Here is a 26,566-nt window from a genome sequence, read left to right as displayed (position 1 = left end):
CCTGGCTCCCACTGCGATCCCGAACAAAAAGAGCTAGCACGAGTCAATGGCAGCATCTGCACATCATTACACAACCCAGACCGGTGGCAGCGGCACACACCGGCGTCATCCATCAACTGCTGCGGGAACCTCCTGCCACAGGGTCCTTTCTCTCCTGCGTTTCAGAAGGGATGTGAGTACACCCTACTGCTGATAGTGTCAACATTTTGTAACCTCTAAAGAAAAAAACCTGAATATTCTTCATAAGATGTCAGCGCTCACTTTCATAAAGACTTCATAAGGCACTGACAAGCTCTTTACCTCTGGACAGAGCCAACAGAAATGGGCAAACTATTTTTGTGTTCGTATATACGTACTCATATAATTACTTGCCTAAACAATGTTGGATTGCTGTTAAAAGCAATTTTATTTGATCACATTAAAGTAGAAACTGGCTTCCTATAAATCAACTCTTTCCTTTGAAATACTCAAAATGTCCTCATCAGTGAACCACCCTATCTAGAAGAGTGGTTTGTTTTGCACTGCATAAAATTTCAGGCTATCTGAGGCAAGAAGCATGTGATCGGTTTTGCTTCCAGTAATTACTGATACTCATCTGGGTTAACACCATCACAAATGAACAGAAATTTTGTCTCTTACTTCACAGAATCCCCATTTATGTTTTTAGCTCTGGCTGCTGCTGTGTAAATGGCACTTGCATTCCCTGCTAAAGAAAAAGTTGAGAAAACGAAACTTTCCTTCCCTGATCACTGTTTCTGCTTTCAAAGCAAACAGCATTTCAACATAAAAGCCACTTTCAAGTGTGCTTTTACAGGTTTTGCCTGTGGTGCTACAGCTACAGAAAACAAACAGTACCTGTGAGAGGAGTAAAATCCTGAGAAAAGATTTCAAATTATGGGGAAGACTCAATAGTAGAGCATGGCATGTCAGGATTCCAAATTATATTCAATACATTTTATATAGCAGGGCAAATTTGCCTACCCTGCATTAATGATAACCATTCACAAATTCCAAAAGACAGATTTTAAAAGTCAGCTCATGGGAGAGGTATGCCAAGCCTTCTCTTTGTGAGTACCCAAACCATGGCAAGAGGCAAGCCAATTCCCACAAGCAAGGAAGATCCAGATAACCGAAAGATCCCTCTAGGAGTTTAAGCTCCTGTTATACATAGGTGCCAGAGAAGAAGTTATGTAATAAATCAAGAATAAATTACATAAACAGAAGCAGTGGAACAGAGAGGAGTGAAAAGGCAAAGAGCTAATCCCCTCTCAAGTAAAGATCAGTCCCTGTCACTCTATGAAGACAAGCTATGGCTTTGCTCACTGAGATACACTAACATTATGGCTTACCTCCTTGAAGAGTATCCCACAGAAACAGACTGATATAGCTCATAAACAATGTTTTCATCTTTCAGAATAAGGAAAATTGCATGTTTTCCCGATGCTGAAAGGCCTAGTTGATCTATCCTGTTTTCTCAGTATCGCCCCATCCACACACTCTTCTTTCTTTGCCTCCCAGAGAAGCACATTTCATTACCGGGGAATGATTCACTGCCTTTGACTGCGTCTCTGCTCAGGAAACAAGCTTTCCCATCAGCAGCAGTCCAGGGCAACCCACCATCCCCTATGAGACAGACACCAGTCACATTGTGTTCTGTTGATGACAGTGTGCAAAGTAAACACAACTTAACTCTTCCTTTGGTCATATGTCTGCATTTCACTACAAAGAGTTGCAGAGGACTGGGAGTTTGGTTTTGATGCCTCATCTTTCTTCCTCTTCAGAACCGGACTTAAAACCTGGGGTTTTGGTTTATGCAGTTTTTAGAAAAAGGAAGAATTCAACATGGTTTTTTTCCTCTTTATTCCCTACCCCACCTCCAGCAATGATAATTACACTAGCGACAAGAAAGCATTACTTATGCCACCTACAGTTTACCAAAGAAACTTGAACACAAGCAAAAAAAGAAAGAAAATTAAAAAATCCTGAAGTAGGAGGAAATGGAAATAAACAGTTTTGAACTTGTATGATATGAAGATGACAATTAGCATATGTTAGACCCAAGTTGCGCCAGTCTGTCAAGCAATCAGACATCAAACTAAGTTTTATTGGATTCCACTGTAGATTAAAAATCCATTAAATGATTAAAAACTGTCAGAAACATGGGTTTCTTTCAGAGTCATTCCCTCCAACAGAACATTCTACTTGCACAGTGCTGGAAAAATTTACAGTAAACACCACTTATAAAGGTCACTTTTCTGCTGGTTTTGAGAACAAAGTCACCAAAACCTGTAGATCTTTGCCTTTCCTACTAAACTGGTCGAAATAAAACAGTCCACCGATCCTTGTCTATCCTGCACAAATACATTTGTTCTGATAATACTTAGGATTGACACTATAGGCAGCTCACATGGAAAGCAACTGGATGAAATAGACTCCCGTGGTTTTGTCCTTAGTACTGGAATCGCCACTTTGGTTGCATTTCGCTGGCTCAAAACCTCCCAATGGTTTGGACAGGCCTGTAAGGGAAAAGAATGCAGCTTACTGCCTCTCACCACACAGTACAAACAATCCAACACACTGTTCAGGGGATCATTTGCATACACACAGACAAAACACCCCAATTAGAGATAATAAGTATTATTTCACAAAAGAAATTGAGCTATGAGTCTCATGATATGCATAATACATTTTTAAGCCTATAAAATTGTGAGTATACGACTCTACATACTTGAGCTTACTTTCAAAAGAGCTTTAAAAGCAGCACAACGCAAGTTTGGCTAAGGTGATACACAAGTATTAACATAAAGAAAACATACCCTGCAGGTCACCATACCCTTTTGGTAAACCCAACTGTCCAGTCCCAATGTATGTTAAACAGGACATTAACTACCCTTATGAACGGGCACAAGTATATCCAATGCTAAGACAGGAAGATGCAATTGAAAAGGGACATGTTAGCAAATTATTACCATGACAGTCATCTACAGAAGTAGCTGCTGGCTACTAGACACAACTCTTCTAGAGTAAAAATGTCACTATCTCCCAAATATATAAATTCACTTAACTTTCATAAATGCTAGGAATGTCTTTTGTAGTACTGGTTCTTACTGAATAGACAATACTGTACAGATACTCATACCCATGCAGAACCCAAATGTTACATTTCCAAGATTCAGAAGCAGAACGATAAAGAGCATTCAGCTGTGATCTTCAAAAACACATAGCCTTTCGGGTATTCTTTCCCTCAAAGTTAAGTGCAAGTTCCAGTCAACTGCTTTCCCCAAGCGACCACTTTTTCTATCAAAGCTCACTTAGCGTTTGCAAATGCTGCTTGACTGGCTGTCGTACCCAGCAAGTACAGAAGGAACTGCAGGCAAGCCAGTTCTTCTAGCATCCTGTTGACATGTTACCATCCCAAGCGAAGAGGACCATATGTTTTAAGAAGTCAATATCCCTACACTCAGCTGCTGATATCTCCCAAAATATAACAGGAACGGAATTTCTTGTCCCATCTCTATTTTTCCTCCCCTCCTCTTGAATTATTAGTCTTGAATCAAGGTTGCCAAGTCATTTTACTCAAACTACCCATTTGTCTAATGGTAGGAATTCTTGATCATTATTGATTTGGGCTGAACTCAGAAATCTGAATAGCAACTATAAGTCATCTTTTGATGGGAGTTCCTGGGTACAATTCTTTAACAGAGAAAACTAGTTACATGGCACTTCCAGAGCAGATTTACTGGCAATGCTACAAAATCTCACTCAATTTCATTCATAGTTCTCTCTGTTAGGAATGAAGGAGGCAGATGATAAAAGTTAGAGACTTTCTAGGGGATGCACCTTCTCATCACAATAAAAGCATATATATCTCCACAAAAAGGTTGCACACTAGCAGCAGAGGCTAACAGCTCTGTATCTCATTCTGTTAAAATAAGCATTTCACTGATCAGAAATATTGATTCAGTTGAAATATAAGATCTCCTCTCTTGTTATTCATGAGTGCTATGGTAAGTACAGGGGGAAGAAAAAGGCACCTCTAAACATTTTTTTTTTTTTTAAGGAAGAGTCAGAAAAAAACAATTTCTTACAGAGTCTGCATGACTAAGCAGATCACCCATTTCCTCAGTGTTCTCTACTCATTATCTGGGTCTTATTTCTCTCAAATAGTTAACTATTGTCATTATAGAATAAACAAATTCAGATCACATAATAAAGGCCTTAGCTACTCACATTCCTTGGAGAACAGGATGTGAAGTTACAGTCGACAGAAATTCAAAAATGCTGGCTAGGGTAAATCTTACTATGCATTGTCCAGAGTTAAGAGCTTCCCCTCACAAAAAAAAAACAGCTTCCCCAGGAAATTCTCCTCCAGAGATAACAGGACCACATCCCAAGACTGAGAGAAAATCAGAAAAAAATCTCTTCTGGGATAACATCTTTCCCCCAAATGTCTCATCTCAAAAGCAGCTAACTTCTTCAACCCTAAATCTTCTCTATTCTATGCAATAGTCATCTTGCCATCCAGTTTTCAAGACAATTGCTTTACCCTGTTTAGAGCTTGCAGTACACTTCATACACTAAGTGTTGAAAGGCACTGATTCTGTAAGGTTTATTTTTTGGTCCTGTTCCCTCAATTTGTTGACAGCTATGGACAAGAAACTTAAAACCCAACCGATGACACCACTCCTACAACAACTTCTTGATTTAAGAAAATATACTTTGCTCCTGCTATCTCCCACACCCCAACATCCCCTGCAAAAACAATCTGACTTTTCTTATTTCCTATGCCCGGAAGCTTGTGTTTGAGGTGGTGAGGTGCACTCCACAACCCTGGCACTTTTTTTAAGGAAGAAATATACAACTCTTGCACTACTGCTGGAAAGGAGAAGCCACAGCCAGCCGCCTTTTCACATAAAGTGTTAAGTAGCGATGCTGCAAGAGTAATCGAAGCATCTGGACAGTTACCTTACACTACAAATGCTGTTTCTTTCGCTTTCATCAGTGAGTGATGCAAATAATAAATGCAAAGACTAAATAGAAGAGAGTGATAAACAGAAGATGGCAACAAAAACCTGACGTTAATCCTACCAATTAGAGAGACAGTGACATGCCCTGACATTGACAGACAGTTTTCAGATTTCACAGGCACCAGAAGGGTAATAAACATTTGGCCTTGATTAAATTACCCATTTTCCCTCTCGCTGATTGCAGCTTCTCAGGCCTCGGACACGCTCTCTGCAGCAGCTGCTCTTTCCCACCAGCACATCACTCCTGTATTGTGCCAGCACAACTATCTGTGTGCCTGGACAGCAAACGAAACAACCCGGAAGCAAAATTCAGTTCCCAAACGTAATCTACTACGAAGTTGCATGAGCAGCTGTGCAGGCACAGAAGAAAAAACAGTCAGAGGGCGGGAACAAGCAGCCCTAGGTATGGCCTGACCAAGCTGGCATCACTGTCCACGTGGTCTTAGCAGCCAGAATGCCGCTCCAGCACAGGGGACAGCAGCGTTTTGATTTGAAAAACTGAGATGGTCCTTGTGACAAAGCTTCCTTGCCTTCATTACAAACACCAATCAAAAGGATGATGCATGTATCAGAGGTGAGACACGAACATCCGCACACTTAATCCTCTCAATTGTCTCTTTCTTTAAATAGTCATGGCATCACTACATGGTTTGCGTGGAGAGTTATCTATTTCTGAAGTTCATTTTGTTGTTTGTTTTTTTTTTTAATTGAAAAATCAATGCAGTTGCCACTCAAAGGGCAAAAGTAACATAGATTATATCATGCAGTTAGACACCCTTGCTGCGCGCATCCCTCTCCCCATAGCAAATACTTTTAAACTGCCCAGAGCTCAAAGCAAAATACTGATAGACCTCCTCATGTAAGTCCTTAATATTTAACATATTTAGTGACAGCTTCTATGAACAGGTCGTTGCAATTACATGTGGGTACTAGCATTAAAGGGGCAAAGAAAGGATAAGGCTCTGTTCTGGGGAGCAGGAAGATAAGCTGCCCTGCCTAGAGAAACTGGTAACTAGCAGTGACAGAAATTTCTCTAGGTTAGGGCAGGTCCTTTCCTATATGCACTCAAGCAGGACTCATGAAAGGAACACCTGTACATCATGACAAAGGGAAGCGATGCAATCTGCACCATGAGAACACATGGGTAATTTCTTTAACCTCATGAAGAGAATTTGCTTTGGCCATGGTGCCCTTGCCTGAGATCAAGGGCCTATTTTTAGTACCTGCATAATAGAAAATCACCTCCTTCAGTCCTCTACCTTTCTTTATTTTCATGTTCTGTCTTATTATGTCTGGGATAAGTAGATATTCCTGAGCTGTCCTAGAACATAAGCCTCTTCCCGAGATCTTCTTCAGGGAATCAATATTTTATTTTATTCTTAATCTCAGAAACCTTTGCTTTGCTCCCAATCTACGCTATACTTTGCTGCCTGCTTAAAAAGCATGGCTCCTGGCATGCACTGCTTTCTCCACTTGAGGACTAACCTTCCCACAAGAGCAGGGCCCCCCAACCCATCCTATGCAACCAAGAGCCACTGTGGAGTTCTGGCCATAAATACATACTGGTATACATAGCCTCTCATGCACATTCCCTGCATGCCTTGTGCTTGTTTCACTCAACGCTTGAACTTCACCCAAGCTGCTCAAGGGGACATAACCTTTATCATGAAGTTCTAAAAGCCTTCTCTCATCCCTTCTCCTGCTAGGAATGAAGTTGCCACTCCAGAAACTGCTAGTCTTGGTCTCCATTTTCTGACCCAGGCCACAGGTAACCTCTTCCACCTTTTACAGCTTCATACTAAATGTCACAGACATGTGAAGATATGGGTGAGGAGAGAAGAGACAGGTCCCCTCAGCAGCCCTGAGAAAGACACCTGTCTGATATAGGATGTAGGAAGAGTTCCAGCACGGCAGGACAAAACAAAGTACAAAAAGATGGAATCTTTATCTCCCGAGTTCTACAATCCTTCCCCCATCCCCAAAACCCCATCCAGACTCCTGGACAATTAACTCCGTTCCCCCTCAGTCTTCTCTGCCATAAATAATAAGAGAGGTGGAGTTAGCTGGTAATACTCATGGGGAGCAGCAGCATGAAACTGATGAGATTTCACGGAGGAACAGCCAAAAATTGTTTGCTTCCCCTCTGCCCCATCCTTTTTTATTGTGCCTTTTTATTTTCTAAAGACATTAAACACAAATCATAAAGCCACCCATGAAAAAAAAAACAAAACCAAAGACTAGAATCTGTAAGAGTTCAAAAAGCCCATTAAAGGGTGGACTTGAGTTTCTTTTGGCTAGTGTGTAACGAATACAACCTAGCTAACCTGAAACCTGAAGACAGTAAAAAATTAAGGCGAGACAGCAATATTACTTTTATTCAAGAAAAAGACATCAGAAAATTCAACTTTCAAATCCATTTTCTGTAAGGTAAAGGTGAGGGGTTTTTATTAAGTCAAAAAAAAACCAAGTTGAAGTTTAAAAGGAAGATTCATTATTTCTGGAAATCTAGAAACAGCATCTGTATTCAAAGTCGGGGTGGGTTTTTTTTGTACCAGTTTGGAGTTTCCTTAAGGAAATCAGGAAAAAACGTTAGCTAAATTGCAGCTTCTTCATTTTAATCTCTCACTCTACTGCAGTTCTTGTGGTGCAGTTTTTCCACAATAATAACAACACTTGTAGTTAAAGCAGCAAGACTTGAAAAACTAGAGAATTCCATTAAAAGTACATGCCAGTATATTTAAAAAAAATATATATATTCCAAAATATTTAGAAACTGAAAAAGACCAGGAACCAATTTAGAAAGAGACAAATCATTACTTTCAGAACAATTCTAGTTCACAATGATTACCTTTAAGAGAAAAAAAGGGAAAGAAGCCTCAAGTTTAAGCTGTGTCCTCCCAAGTCTTGCCTGCTATAGAGACTGACAGCCCTCCAGAATGACATACAGTGCTCAAAAATGTTGTCTAGACTATGAATACAACCCATCGTTGCTGCCTCGCTCTTGCCAATCACCAAAATCTCAGGGCTACACAATGTGTAATGTATTAACTCTCCAAAGCTTGCACTGAGGCATGAGACCCCAGGCCAAATGCAAGACTCCGCCAGCCCTTCAGTGATGCAACTGCCTACAAGAGCCACAGGCAAGGAGGAAAATGCACACTTGGGGAAGGACTTTCTAACTTAAAACACTCCTAGAGCAGAAGCAACTGTAAAGAGAAACCAGAAGATCACTTTTTTTTTTTTAAAGGAGTCATTGTAAGACTGCAAGTAAAGAAACTGTTCCCTTCTAAAGACTCTGTATCTCTTTCTTTACTGCCTTCTCTTTGTCAGCAAATGGGTCAGACAAGATAACAGTAAGGACAGGGAGAGATACAAAAGGAGAGGCACACCCCCTCCAAGAGGCAAGGAAATTCGAAGATTAAAATATGAACAGCTTCCCTCAACAAAAGGATTTTCTGTCTAAGTCTTCCTGCACAGGACAGTCCAAGAGTGCAAAGAAAAGAATACAAGACCTCGCCTGTCTTGATGAAATAATAATGTAAGCAATAGAGGGGGAAAGGTAGCACTTGTCCGGAAAATGCTCTGAAGAGGTGACTTCTTCCAGCAGGACAGTCTTTTTCAGTGTAAGAAAGTTATTTGCTATAGCACCTGCCCTTCCCCAAAACCAGAGCTACTGAACATATGTACTACATCTGATGCTTGCTGGAAACATCTTTTCTGCACAATAGCTGTTCGGTGTACACACCCATTTCCTACCGAAGTCGAGGGAGCACCTGGGGAAAAGGCCATCTAGCAGCAATCTGCCACAAGTAAAGCATCCAGCGCTTGCAGGCTGTATTTCCCACGGCCCTTCCTCCGTTCACATGACGGGACACGCACTCGTCCTGTGATGGGGGAAAAGATCAAGATGTCTGGAAAGGTGCCTACCGGGACTAAGCTGCTGTCATGACCGGACTAGTTCCGGTCACACTCCCAAAAGAGTTTAGGAAAACATCCCAAACCAACTGTCCTGATAGGCCACTGAGAACCCACAGGCAATCAATCATCTCCATAATGGCCAAGGCAGGAGAGGACTCTCAGCTTTTTTTTTTTTTCCCCCCCTCTCTATGTCCTTCACCGTTTTGGCAGATAGGACACAACAGAAACCATTTCTTTTGGTGGACAAGAAACACACTGATTTCATACTGGCAGAGAAATAAAAGACACTGCATCCTTATGCATTCACACTCAAAACTACCTCTGCCACCATGAGCATGTGCAATTTCTTCCCCCAGTTAAAAAGTAATTTTTACAGAATGTAATGACTTAGCCCCGAACACTGACAATATAAAGTTTACCTCTCACTACTGGTGAGGAGACTTCTTAAGAGCATGTTATCAGACTTTTGAGGAAAAAGTCTGGGGCAGATATTCCAGTTTATTCAGGAAATTAAACAGCCATCCTTGTCCTTCCCCATACAGCCTCTTCCTTTCCCCATCCTCAAAAACAACAGTGCTTCCCCCCCCCAAAAAAAAAAGAGAGATCACAAACGTTCAATTTCATTTAAGTACATAGGTCATACAAGCACATTTATTCCCTTGACAGAAAATGTATACTTAATTGACTTAAAGGAGTGCTATAAATGAACAACTATCATAATCAGATCATTTGACTAACTTCAGTTTGAGCAAGAAGAGAGCCCTAGTCTGAACATGACCAGGTGAGATCTGTTTGGCATGTGCAAATACTCCTGTACTTGTGTGGTAGCATGTACACTCGTACATTTACAAGTACCTGTACAGTGTACGTGTACAAATACTCCTCATGCATATCTTTCAAGTGATATTTCATCCTGACTTGATACTTCGAGTGATGGTGACATCCTAATTTCCCTTAATAGTTACAAGCATCTTCCTAATGCCTTCAGTGGTTAATCACATTCATTGTTAACAATCTGTGCCTTTTTCCTAATTTGAAATAATCTTTTTAACTTCCTGCCAGGCACTGGCTGCTATCATATCTTTTTCCACCAAATTAAAGAGCCCATTGGTACACAGCCTATTTTGCCCAAAGAAAATTGAGAAACTTTTAAATACCTTGCGATAAGCTAAACCAATTGATTGAGCACTTTAAGAAAAAGTTTTATAATGAGTGACTTAATCACCCAAGCAACATTGAACACTGCATCTTCATTGCTTTTGAATATCTCTTTAAAAATGCAAACATTAAACCTGGTCAAAATGTTCCCAAACTGACTTCACCTCTGTCTTTATTCAGTATTTCCTGTTATTATGGATGCGCGTTAGTATTAAAAAAGTAATTAGCTTATTTTAGCAGCCCTCATATCCACAGTGTTACTCTGAGGACTGACATATTGCCATACATCTGCTCTGCTTCTACCATCCTTTGCAAGGTCACTGGTTTCTGGAAGCACAATTCTTTGTTCTAGACCTACAGCCTCCAGTGTTTCCCACAACATGCATAACTTCGTGCTCCAGCTCTATAAAAAGATATTTGGCCATATTAGACCCAAACAATTCAGAGGACACTGTACAGCTGCTATTCCTTCTTCATGCTTCACCACTCAGCGCAACCTTTACATAATCCACAAATTTGATCAGCTCTAATTTTATGTTTTCTTCCAGGCCACTGATCAAAATACTACAAAGCACTAGACTACTATAAATAAATGCCTGAAAAATCCTCCATTCATATTCTGTTTCCCACATCTACTATTTTTAATCTAGGTTTTGACTCACTGACCATACATGAAACCATATCTGTTGAACAAGATTAACTTTTCAACAATACCCTCATTGATTAGTATTAGAGGAGGAATGGGAATATAATTATCATACAAATCCCATACATAAGTATATGTTTGATACAAGAGCTTTAATTATAATTTTTTTATCTTCCAGAGCATTGATACTCACCAGCCATATAGTAGTTTCCTTTACCTCACTAATTTTGAGTAAATCCTACCACCAGCCCTCTGTAACCAATTCCTTTTTGAGTAGCATCCTATTTTGCAAGTTGACTCAACAGGCTGTGTGAGTACCTCCACCCCACAATCCCTTTTCAGGTTCACAGATTTTTGTTTGGTTTGAGGCTTGGTTGGTTGTTGCTGTATTAGCCTTTGGGTGCAACACACAGCTAGAGCAATTCACGTGAAATCAGTACACTTTAACAACCTATTTATTCCAAATTCCACATCTCCAAATATAGCAACCCACACTTAATTGATGTTGATATCCTGGATAAGACTTGAGTTTCTCAGAGACTGGAGAAAATCTTTGATGAATTATCATGTCTTAAAACATTATTTCCACACCTCTGGTGGGCTAGAAAAGCTTTCTTCACAAGCAAAAAATTTAGGTAAAAATTTTCATTGTCAGGGGAAGAAAGTACAAGTCAAGACTATGGAACAGGTTGCCCAGAGAGGTGGCAGATGCCTCATCCCTGGAAACATTCAAGGTCATTTTGGACGGGGCTCTGAGCAACCTGATCTAGTTGAAGATGTCTCTGCTCATTGCAGGGGGGTTGGACTAGATGACCTTTGGAGGTACCTTCCAACCCAAACTATTCTATGATTCTACATTACCTCTACCACGTTTCAATTCTTTCCCATACTGTGCTTCCCCTACAAATTCTTTGTACCTGATCAGCCATATTGGCTACGTAACAGAAAGGTTCTGTAGTTTCTGTTAATCAATTCTGCCCTTGTATAGCTCCAGTTCTTTGTTAATTAGATCAAGCTGGCTTTCCACAGAGAATGCCCGAGTAAAGTTATCTGCCTATAATCTGCCAAATCACTACAAAACCTCTTTAATTGCTTTTATAAGTTTAGTGCCTCTCTTAAGGCTCTCTTGTTATGTAAAGTGCATTGTGTTGCATGTTAGGCCCCAATCAAAGTCCTCCCCATGTTCAGCCTAAGTTTCAATGTATTTGTAGCACAAGAAAGCATGCGGGTATATTGAGCTTTTCCAACTTTGATTTTCTACTTATCTGCCAGCAAAAGTCCACCAGCATAGAACCAATTACAGTGGCAAAAGAGAGTTTCTGTTAATATGCTTAATCCTTGGTGTCGTGGTTTAACCCCAGCCGGCAACTAAGCCCCACACAGCCGCTCGCTCACTCCCCCCCAGCGGGATGGGGGAGAGAATTGGAAGGGTAAGAGTGAGAAAACTCATGGGTGGAGATAAAGACAGTTTAATAGGTAAAGCAAAAGCCATGCAGGCAAGCAAAGCAAAACAAGGAATTCATTCACCCCTTCCCATGGGCAGGCAGATGTTCAGCCATCTCCAGGAAAGCAGGGCTCCATCACATGTAACAGTTACTTGGGAAGAGAAACGCCATCGCTCCGAATGTCCCCCTTTCCTTCTTCTTCCCCCAGCTTTATATGCTGAGCATGACATCGTAGGGCACAGAACATCCCTTTGGTGGGTTGGGGTCAACTGTCCCAGCTGTGTCCCCTCACAGCTTCTTGTGCACCCCCAGACTGGTCACTGGTGGGGTGAGGAGCAGAAAAGGCCCTGACTCTGTGTAAGTGCTGCTCAGCAATAACGAAAACCTCCCTGTGTTATCAACACTGTTTTCAGCACAAATCCAAAATATAGGCCATATTAGCTACTATAAAGAATATTAACTCTACCCCAGCCAAAACCAGCACAATTGGCTATAAATTTCAGTTACAGCAGAAGAAAGTGTTTTGTGCCAGTGTATACTAAAGCTTCTACCAGTACCACTGCATATGCACATGTAGAGGAGGAGGAGGAGGAGTCACATCAAGTCATATCTGCAAGAAGCTGGTTCATCTCATCAACCCTCCTTCTTTTCAAATAGGTGTTCAAGAAGCTAATGGCAACCACACTTCACAGCTCAAAAACTCCTCCTAGGATTTAGGACAGTAGTAGCAGGCACTGTTTCTAAGGTTTGACCGCTGTACTCACTGTTTACACTACAAGCCACACTGATAGCATCTAACATTTTTTCAGCCTCGTTTTGAAGCAACTGGCTAAAAGTCTTCCCCTTAAGATTTCTGCATCCTTGAATGATATGTTCAGTCATGAAGTTATTCAGCACTTTGCTCGAGCCCAGAATCAATACTTCCTCCAGACAGGTGCATACCAGCCTTTACGTCTTTTCTCTGATGTTTGAATAATCAACTCTCACTAATACCCAAGTTGGTTCGTTCTTCCTTTCTTTATTTCTGCATTCAAACTTGCAGATACACCCGCAGAATAGCAGCTTTGGAACAAGCTGACAGGCCACCACAGAGTGCTTCAAATCACTGCTCCTACTTACACATTTTAGAGCATCCTGAAAATGCTGTTATTAAATGTAAGTGATGTAATACTTCCCCCCCACACACCCACCTCCTTCAAGTGAGCTCCTGTTACCTTCAAAATGCCACAAGATTTTTGGAGGTGTCAGACTGACCCCAACTCCAGCATTACCACTGAGCAAGAACAAGATTTAACTTACCACAGCTGCTTTGAAATTACAATAGCACTGAATCAGTCTCGCTTGTAGGACTAAACTGGCATTCTGCTATTCCACTTCAGACATAGAATTGAGTCAATGGTATGTCTGACCTTCAAGAATTTCTAAAAGCCTATTTTCTATACTTTGAGGTAAGTTTTATATCTGCATGGCTGAAAGCAATATATACTTTTTCATGCCCCCCCCCTTTTTCCCCCAAAAACTTGTTTCAACTTCAGATATACTAATTCTGTTAGCAAATATGTGCAATTAGCATTTGCTGGTTACCACATACAAAATATTGATCAGTAACTTTCTTAGTATTACTTAGAATGAGAAGTCACCAGCTAGCTAGTTTAAAAGAATGATGACTTAGAAAAAAAAAAAAAAACAACAGAACACCACCACCATATTCTCAGAAGTCCAACCAGCTTCTAAAGGTGCCTGTTCAACCATTTTTCCCCTCTCATGGCTACCTGTAATTCCACCTTCTTCCTTCTCACAGTATGTAATGACACTTGATTTCTTCAACTAATTCTGCCCTTTTCTCAAATAAGAAATGGTGTTACTTTATGATTCCCCTTCATCTTTAAGATTCTGTTTCTTAATAAGCATAAAACGCTAGAAATTAAACTTAAGGTTTCTAAAAGTTAACAAGAAATGAAATTTTCATTCATTGTTTCAAATTACCTAAATATCAGATTCTACACATGCTATTCTATAAGTCCAAACCCAAATATTGACTTCTACTTCTTCTGTGTTGGTGCAAGTACTTAACAAACACTGATTTGGGGAGCAGGGGGAAACCACAGCTCTCTATAAACTCTTATTTTTATATAGCTAAAAATGTTGCTTAAACACAACAAATTCCTGTCGTGCAATAAGCGTTCTCTGAAACAAACCCAGCTGTAATTAACTTAACATACTTGAGAATCAGGAAAATATTATGTAGAAATTATTTTGTGTAAACAGAAAACACGTCTCAAAATTATATCTGTACCAAGTATCTAGGAATATCAAATGGTACTTAACCTCTGCAGGAACTAAATTCTCCAGAATTAAGTTTAAAATAAGAAACTTTGTTAGCAGAGAATTTTTATCCTACAGTGTATTATCTCCCAAAAACTTCAAAGTACCTGAAGAAAACAAGTTCAAAGAAATTACAGAAACATAACTGCACTACAACTAGCTGCATTCTTAAAAATACTGTATCGAAATGTTTCATTTAAGTCATACCCATAAACAACACTATTGAAAACACACTTCCTACGCTATTAGATTCTGAATTTGATCAAATGGGATTCAACTCAATCCTCATGGGAAAAGTCTCACTCCCCTGCCACTCCCTTCTTAGCCTAGTAACCTGATATATCTCAAAGAGGTATTTGAAACACCATAATTTTGAGAAACAAAGTCAAGGCAATGCAACAGGCAGACCTACTGGCTGGGAGGCACAACCAGTCAGGGTACGTGTGACAGTAGAAGAGTTAGGAAAGGCCAAGTAGCCAACAGTCACCACTAATGACAAGTGGAATACGTGGGAAAGGATGGAAAAATGACTGCTTAGTGCTGCAGAAGGTGCAATTTGACGCACATGTGTAAACATACACACATATATGTGCACACATACACATTAACAAGGCTCTTTTCAGAGATGCATGGCAAGAGGATGAGAGACAATGGCTGTGTGCATGTGTATATAAATACATACATGCACATACATGCATATGTCCACACAAAATGTAACACGTGGTGGACAGCAAGCTAACCATGAGTCAGCAGTGCGCCCTGGCAGTGATGCAAGCTAACAGCATGCTGGGCTGTATCAACAGGAGCATAGCCTGCCTGACCAAGGGAGGCGATCACTCCCTTTCAGTTGGCACTTTACAGACACATCTGAAAGACCACGTGCAGTTTTCGACACCGCCGGTACAAGAAAGACACAGATAAGCCAGAGTGAGTTCGGTGGAGGGCTACCAAGATGCTCAGGGGGACAGACCACTTGTGTGAAGAGAGGCTGTGAGAGCTGCGGTTGTCCAGATTGGAGAAGAAAAGGATTTGGGAAGCTGACAGCAGATCTCCCATACCTACATGGAGGTTATCAAGAAGATGGAAGGCTGTGCACAGGCTCTGCACAGAGGTGCGTGGCAGGAGGACACGAGACATAAACTGCCAACAGCGGAGGTTGTGACCTGACATAAAGAAAAGGATTTTCCCTGTGAGGACAGTCAAGCACTGGAACAGGGACACAGAGATTGATGAATCTTTGTCTTTGGAGGGTTTAAGACCTGAATGAACAAAGCCCTGGTATGAAGTTGGGGTAGATCCCACTTTGAGCAGCAGGTTGGACTAGACACCTCCTGAGGCCCTTTCCAACCTGAATGACATCAACTTGGATCCCAGAGAACACTATAAATGCCTGTTACAATTTTCTATGCCAGATTATACCTTTCAAATCTCCACTAAAGTGCAACCACTCCCAAGATGAGACAGAAAACATATTGTTTGGTTCTTTTCCTCAGAAGAGCACATGATGTTCCCATCCAGGATCTGCAATATCAAAACTGGAATTTCAAGAGATTTTAGAGATACAGAAGTTACCAGTTACCCAAGTGTAGTACAAGTGGAACGCAGCAGCTAAACATTCAGCTTTTTTTGGGAAGGAGAAGGTGGCATTCAGTCTGAGGCAGTGTTAACCCAGAAAACATCACACATCCACAACAGCTCTTCTTTAAAGCAGCAACTGCATTTTTCTTGGAAACTTCACATTCAGCACCTACCATTAATGAACAACCCCAGGATAACAAGCTATGTTGTTCACTCTGTATATTCAGGATGTATAGCTTCACGCCTGGGGAAAGAGGCCTTACTTAGCAAACTAAGGCCATGTCAGAGCTACCATCAGAAGGACCAGCAGTGGTCTAAGCGGGCTGTTTTGTTTTCATCCCTCTGCTGGGTGTTACTCCCCCTAGAGCAGAACTACCAAAACAAAGGCTGATTATTCTAAACTAATAGATTTTGCATTGAAGCAGACAGAGTGTGCTCATAAGGTCCATTACTCTAAGTCAGGGAGGGGAGTTACCACCTTCAACTAGGCAGCAGGAACATCTTAAACCAACACAGAAGTTTCTACAGCGATTTCCTATGGGCTAAGTGATTATTCACTAGGCACGATGCTTGTATAACTGTACAAAGAACATCAAACGCTAAGAAAGTTAAAAAGACAAGCAAATGTGATCATTAGCATCTTATTAGCATAAAAAAGGGGGAAAAAAGAGCTCCATTTTTTCCTTTTAAAGATTTTTTTTTTAATAAAAATTTCACACCTGCCTATAGAGTGATGTACTAAGAACTTTTTAAAGCGCCAGTTTTGTACAAATCGATGAAGTGGCAGGAGTTTACAAGTATCTTACAAACGTGAGCACTGGAAATATCCAGTCACAACGTAACCACCAGCAAAAGCAGCCCATAAACTATTCCATGGAGGGAGCAAGTTAAAAAGCAGTGGGACAGGATCAAGCGAGAAGAGGTAACAGCTCAACAAACCGAGCCTTCTCCCTCCAAAGCTCACCAACAAGTCTCACACAGACACCAAATTATTACTTTGCGTGCCTGTTTACCAGCCCTACAGATCACTGCTGTTCAGTCACAGCAGGAGCGTGACAACCGCTGTACCCCGGCACAGCCGGACTCCATCAGGCCCCTCTGGCTCAGTACCCTCCTTCCAGCACGGGCCGACACCCGAGGAGCCACGACCCCCCACGGGAGGCAGGTGCAGCCGCCCCACGGCCCCCAAAATCAGAAACTCGCTTAGGCCCGAAAACGCGGCGTGCACCGACCGAAACTCGGCGGGATGCTGGGGGCGCGAGCCGCGCTGCCCCGCCGGCCCCGAAGCCCGGGCTCGGCGGTGCCCAGGCCGGCCGCCCCGCTCCCACGGCAGCCGGCGGGGCCCGGGTGCAGCCTCAGCCCGACCCTCGCCCCCAGGCTCAGCCCGGCGGCCGCGCAGCCCCCGGCTCCCTCACCCCGCACCGGGACCCGCCCCCCCAGGCTCCACAGCAGCCGGGGCCGTTGCCCCGCCGCCCTCCCGCCCCCGGCCGTAACACCCCCGGCCCCTCAGACCGGGTGGCCGTTTCCCCGCCGCCCCCACTCCGTCCCCCCGGGCCCGGCAGCCGTTGCCCCATCACCCCCCTTATCCCTCCCAGCCCGGGTGTCCGCGCGCCCACCGCCGCAGCCTCCCCCCGGGCCGGGCGGCCGTCGCCCCACGCCGCTCCCCACACACCCCCGGCGGGGCGGGGCGGGCGGCCGCGGGCCTCCCGCCGGCGCGCCCCTTCCCGGCCCGCTCCCATTGTGGTGGCGGCGGCGGCACCCCCACCGCGCCGCGCCGCACCGCACCGCCGAGCTCTCACCTCGGCGGGAGGCGGGGGGCTGCGGGCCGCGGCAGGCCCCGGGAGCTGGCGGCCGCCCGCCCGCCTCCGTCCCGGCCTCGGCGCTCAGCCGCCGCTCGGGGGCCGCATCACCCAGCGTCCGGCCCCCCACCCCCCGCCGGAGCAGCCGCAGGATCCCCCGGGCAGCAACAGGCGCCTCCGCCGCAAAGGTTCCGCAGGGCGGAGAAAGGTTCCCCCTCGCCCCAGAGGGCGGGAAGGCGGCGGGAGCCGCGCGGCGGGGACGGGGCGGCCCGGCCCTGAGGGGGCCCCGCTCCCCTCGGCGGCCGTCAGGGCCCCGCTCGCCGCGGGAGGGGGCTGCTCCGCGCCGCCCGGGCCCGCCCGAGTCCCGCCGGCCCCATCCGCCGCCCGGGCAGGCCCGGGAGCGGGGCCGACGGTCCCGGCAGCCCACCTAGGGGCTGGAGCGGGTAACGGCGGGAGCCGCGCCCCGGCGGCGCGGCCGGGGGATGCGGGGCCTGCCCGGCTGCCTCGCTCACCGGCGGGAGCCTCGGCTGCTTCTGCCGGTGCCATCGGCTGTGAGGGGAGTTACTGCAGGGAGCGTGGGGGTACCCCCCCGCGAGGTGCTGTTAATTAGCCACAGGGTCCCTTGGTAATTAAGGTTGAGGGGCGTCAGGGGGTCTCTCCTCCAGCCTCCCCCTCGAGGCAGGGACAATACAGAGCTCAGCTCTGGGCCTTGTCCTGTCAGGTCTTAAAACCCTTCAGGTATGAAATTCCATCAGCCCCTGAGCCCCCACTCCGGCGCTGGACCTCTTCACAGGAGAGAACTTTTCCCTCATATCCAGTCTGACGCAAGACCCATTCCTGTTTACAGCCACGGATCCTCATTCTCCTGCCGCGAACCTGGCTCTGCCGCCTCCACGCTCTCCCCGTCGGTACTGGACGACTACCACTGAGCCCGCCCAAACCCTTCTCCAGCTCAACGCACCCAGTTCCCTCCGCCTGTCGTGTCCCAACTCTTTCATAGCCTCCACAGGACTCACTTAAATCCGCCTCTTTCACGTGTTGGGGACGTTCAAAACTGCACACAGCATTTCAGGTGTGATCTAATGAGTGCTGGGTAAAAGGGGAGCTCATCACTCGCCTCCACCGGCTGGCCGTGGTCCCACAGACACAGCCCAGCGTGCCAATAGCCTCCATCAGTGCCAGGACACGCTGCTGACACTGCACTGGAGCATGCTGCTCACCCTGTTCAACAGCAGGAGCCTGGTGATTCCTTTTGTTAAAGGGAAGAAAAAGAACAAGACCAACACAGAAAGTGCCTATTTGGTTCCCCAGGCCAATACTCAAATATCCAGCGCATGAAAAATAAAAGTGGGAGACAGGTATCTGATTCCAGATATGTAGTGGCAGCCTGGGCATGGTCAGTGCAACTCAACACTTAGTCCCTTCAGGTGTTTCCTGGATTTCAGGGAAGCCAGAGCTGATCCAGAATAAAAGGACTGTAATACCACAGAGCCATCTCACAAACAGTGTGCCCCTGGGACTTTGCAAAGGCATGAGGTACCACAAAAAGCCTTCACCCTCCTCCCCACCTGGATACATCCAAATCCTCCATGGGACCTTCTTCTGTTAAATCTGACATGAAATTCCAGGTTTTCCTTCCCTGCCCCAGCCTGTCACACAGAGGAGACATTCAGAGAGGGACGATAGCAGAGACCTCAGAAGCAGAGTGGAACAAGCGCAAGTTAAAGCAGGCAGAAGAGGCCCCCAACAGAGCAGTCAGTTCTTATTGGCTTTTGTTCTGCATTACATCATTAAAAAAATGTCACGCTTCAGGCATTTGCTCCACAGTAGCATTGACAAGCACAGTCCAGCTAAGGATGGCTGCTTCAGGGGCCACTCCTGTAAGCATTCCAGCGACTAGCACCTTCTCCTTGTTTCTGTGAAGTTAACTAAGGCAGCTAAAACAGACCTGGAAAATTATTCTTGGCATCTGTAGGTGTTGGACCACTATCTTTCAAAGTCAATGAATCTTTGCGATTGGACGTCCATGTTGTCCAGTGGATGTGTTGGGCTGGGTTTGACACAGGGAAGCTGGCTGCACAGTCCAGCTGCAGTGTTTGCCCCCTTCACACAGCTCCACATCACTCACGCTTTCTCAGCAGATAGCTCACAGTCCAGCCTCAGGACACCCACATTCGCCACACTGAAGCAGATGCCACCAGGAGCTCACAGCACCACCGTTCAGTCCAAGCAGCAAATGTGAGTTATTATTGCTGTTTGCAACACCGAAGCTGGAGTTACACCATCCAGATAGAACTGGGGTAGAAAGCTCAGGTGTTATTCCTCAAGGAAAGTGCCCTCAAGTCCCACCACATGTGGCAGCTCTGGCTCCTTAAACAGGCACCAGCTGTTCTTTACCATCACTGTGGAAGATTAGGTTGAAGGAGTGACCCCTTCCAGAGCAAGCAAATTAAGAAATGGTCTGAAATCTTCTAAGTGGCATCAGTGGTTCCCACTCAACTTGAGTGGAGCAGCCATCCACACAACCCTCTAAGTCCCTTCACAGCCTTTCACGCATACATCAACCACCACCAAAAGTGCTACACAGACAACAAATTGACATGGTTCCTCGGGCCAGTGGCTTATTGCTCACCACAGTGGTGTGCCCTCTGACCTTCCCTCATGTCCTTCACCTTGGGTGAATACTCCTGGGCACCTGCAGCAGGCTTTGCTCTGAGCTGGGCAGGCACCCAAGCGTGGGGAAATTCCCTTAGCTGGGTGTTGGGAAAAACCAAAGCAAAGGGATGTGGAACACTGCTCCTCCCTTGCCAGACTCCTGCTCTAGCCTGCAGCCATTATGCCAGTCTCAGGGCTGACACTGAATCCCCGGTTTTTGCAAACGCAGCCAGTGCACAGGCCAAAGGGGAGACCCATAAGATCTGCAGAGCATTTGATTTTCACCTAGTCTTCTTACGACACAGCTGCACACCAGTATGAGGGGAACTTTGGCACACGTGAGCAGCAACAGATCATTTCCCACCAGGGTCGAGGCTTCCTCCAGCACCCCACTGTACCAGCTCTCCTTTAGAGATCCCTGCACGTCCAAGGTACAGCGGAGCCTCTTCTCTAGGGATAAATAGAACTGACTGATATCCTACAACTGGGCCCCCAAAGAGCAAGGCAGACATTATCTTAATACAGGAAAGGCCATCAGATTTTAAAGCAACAGCTTCAACTTCTATCTCTTTAAATGTTCATATCATTTACAGTCTGAATTGGGTTCCTGGGCAGTATCAGTTACATGGATTAGGAGCTGTAGAGGACATTAGTACAATTCCTCTTCCTGAGATTTTTACAGCTTAATGGACAGGAAGTGTTGCTGGTGAGCCTCCAGCTTCTGCGCTCTGACCTGAGTCTCCCCCAAAGCTCCCCATCTTCCCTTTGTGCTTTTTTCTGTCCTAGAATTACTCTCAATTAACAGTACAAAAATAAAACCGATGTCATCCATCCCTCCTAAGCTGCACATGCATTATTCATCAACATGCCTTAATTGATTCTCTAATAACCATGAGCACTTCTGCACTTGGCTATGTCGTTCTTGTCCAGCAGAGCACAATTTATGAAGTTTTATGCTACTCGGAAAAGGCACTTTCAAAGCGTTACCTTTCACAGCTTTTCTGATCTGAGCTTCAAGTTAGATCTGAACACATAGAGCCATTAGGCCTCAGTTTTGTGTCCAGACAAAAGTGTCCATCAAGTAACTCTGCTGCACTGATGCTCAAGTGTCCTGACTGGGAAGTCAGCACTGCTCTAGATACTCTGGGCCCTCTTCCCACACCAGGGTCTTTAAAAGAGCCGAAAGGCAGGATTTGTGAAGGTCTCTGCACCTCTGAATTAGTGCTCTGAAATGTGTAATCCACAGAACATATAATGAGTTGAAATGCCCTTGCAAAAGCTTTCCATGAAACTTAGAGAAGCATCTCCTAAACCTACTCACCCTGCCACAGGGAACAAGGCTCTGTGAAGGTTGTCTCTAGCGCAGGAGAAAAATACGCGTACCATCAGGAGGATAACTCAGCTGCTCTGCCTTCAGTGCCCTGACACTAGAATACCTCTGGATTCTTCCATCCTAAGCTCTGCCCGAGAGTTCAGGTAACTGAAAACCTGTGATGGGATGCTTGGAAATAGAGCAGATACTGCCAAGGTGCAGTCCACAGACACAGTCAAAAGAGCAGGTCTGAATGTCACTCTACAACCCTGGCAGCTGGGAGCCAGCATATGACACCCCATTCAAAGCCATTAGTAGATCACTAACCTCATCACTGGCACAAATGTGTTGGGTTTGATGGGACTGTAAATCACAGCTATTGTTTCTTAAGTACTTTAGTGTCAGCATTACAACTGCTACAGCATAATTCCTGCTGCTGGTGGATATGCCCTTTCCTAGGTCCTTCTCTTTCAAGTGTTGGGCCTAATCTGTGTTACTTTGCCTGGCATGGAGGAGCCATAGTCATCAGTGTGCCACGGTGACACTCCTCGTGCTCCCTGCAGACCTTCCCTGGCCAGCGGTGCCACAGAGCACTCTGCATCACACCACCATTCACCTGCTTAACCACATCTACGTTGCCTCCTTTTCCAACACCTTTACTTGTCTCTGATTTCCCACATTTCTTCATTTGGTGCTTGCTCTGGATGCTGTTCACTGTTCCCTTTGTTTGCTGCTACACAGTCCCCCTGTGGGAGAAGGGAACACACTACAGCCAGTCCCTCACTCACAGCAGGCACACCCAAACTGCAGGATGGGAAACCTGCAGGTGCTGCCAGGCTGTTTCTATCTTGAGAGAAGGACTCAAGCAGTCATGCAGAGGGAAGGAAGTGAAAACTCAGAAACAGAAGTTCACTCTATTTTTAACATCACATTTAATGTAATGTTAAACTTTGTGCTGAAGGATTTGGTCAAGGAGTTACCAGGGAACCTCATCTCACAGCAGCCTGTTAAGTTTATGGTGTTTCAGCTTCACGGACATTTAACCAGCATCATGATATTTGGCTTGGATTTATTTCAGTTGCACCTCAACGCTAGGTCTGCAGCCATCTCCTTTCCCCACTAGAAGGGGCTAAAAACCAGACACTGGAGAACAGAAACAAGGGAGTTTTGTTATTGACATGCTAAAGGCAATCCTCATTACATGAAACAACCTGAAAGCTTCCTCTGCACGTTAGGCTCTGCACTAGCCCAACCCAGAATAGATTCAGTGTCATTACAGAGCAAGATCTCTCTGCTTGGAGAGCAGGCATTTATTTTGCTTTCTTAACCCTATGGTGAGCTGCTTTGGGAAGGATTACAGCATTGAAATGTTGTAATGCCATTGCATAACTCAGCACAGCTCACTTGAAATGCTCTTCAGCCTTCAACATCCCATTCCCAAACACTGGGTGATAGAGTTGGGTGCAGCCCCTGGAGGAGGCAGCAGGAAGGTAAAACAAGGCACCACCTCTTCTAGAGGAAGGTGGAAGGGTTTACAATTTCAGGTCAGGAAAGGGAGATGCAAAGATGTGGTGATATACAGAGTAACAGGAGGGAGTGAGGGCAAGATAGGGTGCTTTGCTCATAGCAGAGGCGGTGGCATATTTAAAGAAACAAAAGTAACAAATTTAAGAACTAATGCAAGGCAACACCTTATTAGTGAAGGTCACACAGTTGCTCCTGGCAATCCCCACAGCAGGGTCCCTGGCTAAAGCAGGGCTCGCCCTGCTTAGCCACCTACTGCGAGGCCAGCAGCAAAGCCCCGCTGCAGAGCCCACAGAGCCCTGCTGTGCTCGGACCTCCCATAGAGGGGAGCAAAGTTAAACCTCCAGCTCCAGCACATCTAAGTGCATCATTGAATTACCTGTGAAGATCCATTAGCAAATTCACAGCAAGGTCAAACACATTTTGAGGTTACATAGTTTTCTTCTTGCTCTGCTTAGCCAGCATCACGTACTGTCATGCAACTGAGAAGTAAGCAAGCAAAATCCAGCCTTACAATAAGGCATTATCAGATTCTTATTTGCTTCTAAGCCCAGACTGAGAAACCAAACACCTTCACACTCCCTCCTAGGTTCAGCTCACTCCTTCCAAGCCAATTGGTTACAGCAGGTGCAGCAAGGTAAGCACAACAACATCCACCCCTACTCCACCCCCAAAATGCGCTGACCCTTTCCTGACCAGCATGGGCTTTCTGCATGCCAGGGCATTTCACTCACCTAGGACAAGAGGAGGACACAGGCTAAAAAATCACCTCCTCACCTTCCTGGGAAAATAAACCCAGTGGCTGGTCAGGCCTGCCCTGCTCCCAGCTGTGTTTTGGAAGCTATAAGAAGAAGGCACCAAAGGCTTATGTCTTTCCAGCAGACAGCTCTTGGCTTGTCCTTATTGGAGGTACAACCAAATTTTATGCCACTCCAAAGAGACAAGGCAGCCTCCTTCTGCCAAGAGAGTAGCTGGGTCACAGAGCTGGGGGAGGCCGGTGTTCACTTTGCTTTTGCTGATAGCCAGCTCTACTCTTCTGTCATTAGCCATGGGGCAGAGAAGGTGACGCGATCCATGCGACTAGGTTTTTGCCACCACTCCTTTGCCAAGACCTCCTCTCCAATGCTACAGTAAGCTTTCTCCTAGGGAATTAACTTTGATAACACTCCATACAAGGGGGTTTTACCCTGTGTGATAACACTGTCCCTGTGTTGGGCTGCAGATGGCAGGGCCCCAGTGGGCCTTAATGGCCCTGACTGGCCTCACCTGGGGCTTCCACTCACACCCCCGGCCCATTGGCACAGGGGCTCTATTTAAACTCAACCCTGGCCATTTAGTCTTAGGTTATGTTCTGGTTAGGATTGCTGAAGGTGGTCTGTAGACTTGATTCTTAGCTTGGCTTTGTCTCTGCTTTATTATTATGAGCTTGGCTGATGATCTGAGTTCTTGGTTGATGTTGAATGCTGTCCCTCAGCCTGCCTGGCTCACCTGATTCAGGTATTGCGGTATGAGCACTGAATAGTGAGACTCCTGTTCTGCTGGTCCTGGGATCCCCTTGGCTCCTAGTTTCTTGTCCCTTTAAGAACAGCAGGTATTTGCTATTGATAGAGAAGTGAAGGACTACTCAGTCCCTGTTCTTTTTCCTGTGGTTGAGGCTGTTGCCTTTACCCTCAGATTGTCTGTTGATGAAGACCCTGGGGCTTTACCATGACTATGGGCTGTGTATGAGTGATGCTGATAGGTAGGATTGCTATGGACTGGGTAGAAAGAGCAATATTTTTCTGTTTTGCTCACTTCACAACTGCACTTCAATTGTTTATCCTGAAATTTAGTCTCACAGATGAGGATGGCAAAGGAAGGAGTTTGTTTTGGGAGGGGGGAAGGATATGTGCAATTCAATGACTACTAATAAAAGACTTTCGAGTTTTGAGCAGACATACAACAGGCAGAAGGCCTATGGGTGGATTATCAAGGTTTGGGAAGGGAATTTAGTGTATTCTTCATATTAATGCTGATAAGATCTACATTTGTTTCTTCATTCTGTAGACTCATCCAGGGTTTACTATTAATCTGCAGCCATAAAACAAGATAGCTAGCTTTTCTCTTTGCTTTTCAGTATGCTTTCCACTCTCTTCTTTGTTCTTCATGTGGGTGCTAATGTTTTGTTCACTAGAACACCTGTAATCACTGCAAATTCTTTGATTTAAGCAGCCCATATGTAGGGATTAGTGTTGATTTCACTTTTTATTTATTAGCAGTAATTCTTCCTTTTTAGTATGGTAATTTTGAGGCAATGCACCATGTGAGCTCCTTGGTCATACACACGACTGCTTGTTCAGGCAATGAAGTGTTAGTCTCACCAGGAGCTGCTCCTTTCCTGACACTCCACTGGTATCCATGGCTGTGTCCTACCTGGAGCCCTGCAGCTATTGCCCACTATCCACTATGCAGAGCCTCTTGCACTGGAGGGGTTCCCCCAACACCCTGTGCACTGCAATTAGCATTTTAATGTCTAAAACTCCATATAACTAAATGCAAGCCATAGCATCTCCTGATTTGTACCTACATTTTCTTTGTTGTTACTCTGATGTCCTCCCTTGTTTTATTACCAGTAAATATTAGTCACATTTCTTGTGGTGCCAAAACATCATTCTAAAACGTTGATGGAGTTGAAGATGAACATACTCATGCTAATGGCAGAAATTGATGTGCTTTAAAATCCACAATTCATTATGCTCTACCATCCCAGCATGCCCTGTCTTTGGGAAGGGATCTTCACAGCAGTTATTCCTCCTTCCTCACTCAGTAGGAATACACTGGTGTAATTCAGTGTTCTCTGCAGTCTCTGTCCTCCTGCAGTGGGCGATATCTGAATTTTGGAATAATCTAACATTGTTGTAGTCTGCTTTTCCCCCACAACAGGTGATTTCACTTATTTGAAAAACAATCCTTAAGCAACTACCATTTAAACAACATTAATCAGCATTTTTCCCTTTCATTGACTCCTCTGGCTTTATAGTTGCTTCTGAGGTTCAGAAGCTTAAGGAAACATCTCTGTTTCAAAAGCATATTTTCATTCCTGCAAGGCTCTCAATCTCTGGGGCATGATTTAATAAAATAGTTTTGATGGTAGATGTATTTAAGTAGATAAGTTATAGAATTGTATGTATGAAGGGGAG

At 44.8% G+C, this 26,566-nt stretch overlaps 1 protein-coding gene across 4 annotated transcripts in view; it reads right to left on the bottom strand.

Annotated features, from left to right (window-relative positions):
* Positions 1-18,032, bottom strand: part of RAD54L2 (RAD54 like 2) — a 75,403-nt gene extending 57,371 nt beyond the window's left edge. For 2 of the 4 annotated variants that reach the window (XM_087744518.1, XM_087744513.1), the window contains exons 1-2: positions 17,897-18,032; positions 2,408-2,516 (exon numbers count right to left, since the gene is read on the bottom strand). The gene's annotated coding sequence lies outside the window, so the exon portion shown is untranslated. Of the gene's footprint in view, positions 1-2,407; positions 2,517-5,186; positions 5,205-17,896 lie in introns of those variants that run through there. The other 2 variants (XM_087744514.1, XM_087744515.1) reach the window with 2 other exon arrangements.
* Positions 18,033-26,566: the final 8,534 nt, after the last annotated feature.

Source organism: Nipponia nippon, unplaced genomic scaffold, assembly GCF_047370975.1.
Source record: "Nipponia nippon isolate SJK-2023a ecotype South Korea unplaced genomic scaffold, ASM4737097v1 scaffold_9, whole genome shotgun sequence".
In the NCBI taxonomy this organism is placed as follows: Eukaryota; Metazoa; Chordata; class Aves; order Pelecaniformes; family Threskiornithidae; genus Nipponia; species Nipponia nippon.
Note: the sequence above shows the minus strand (reverse complement) of the source record. Positions and strands in the feature narration are given on the sequence as shown.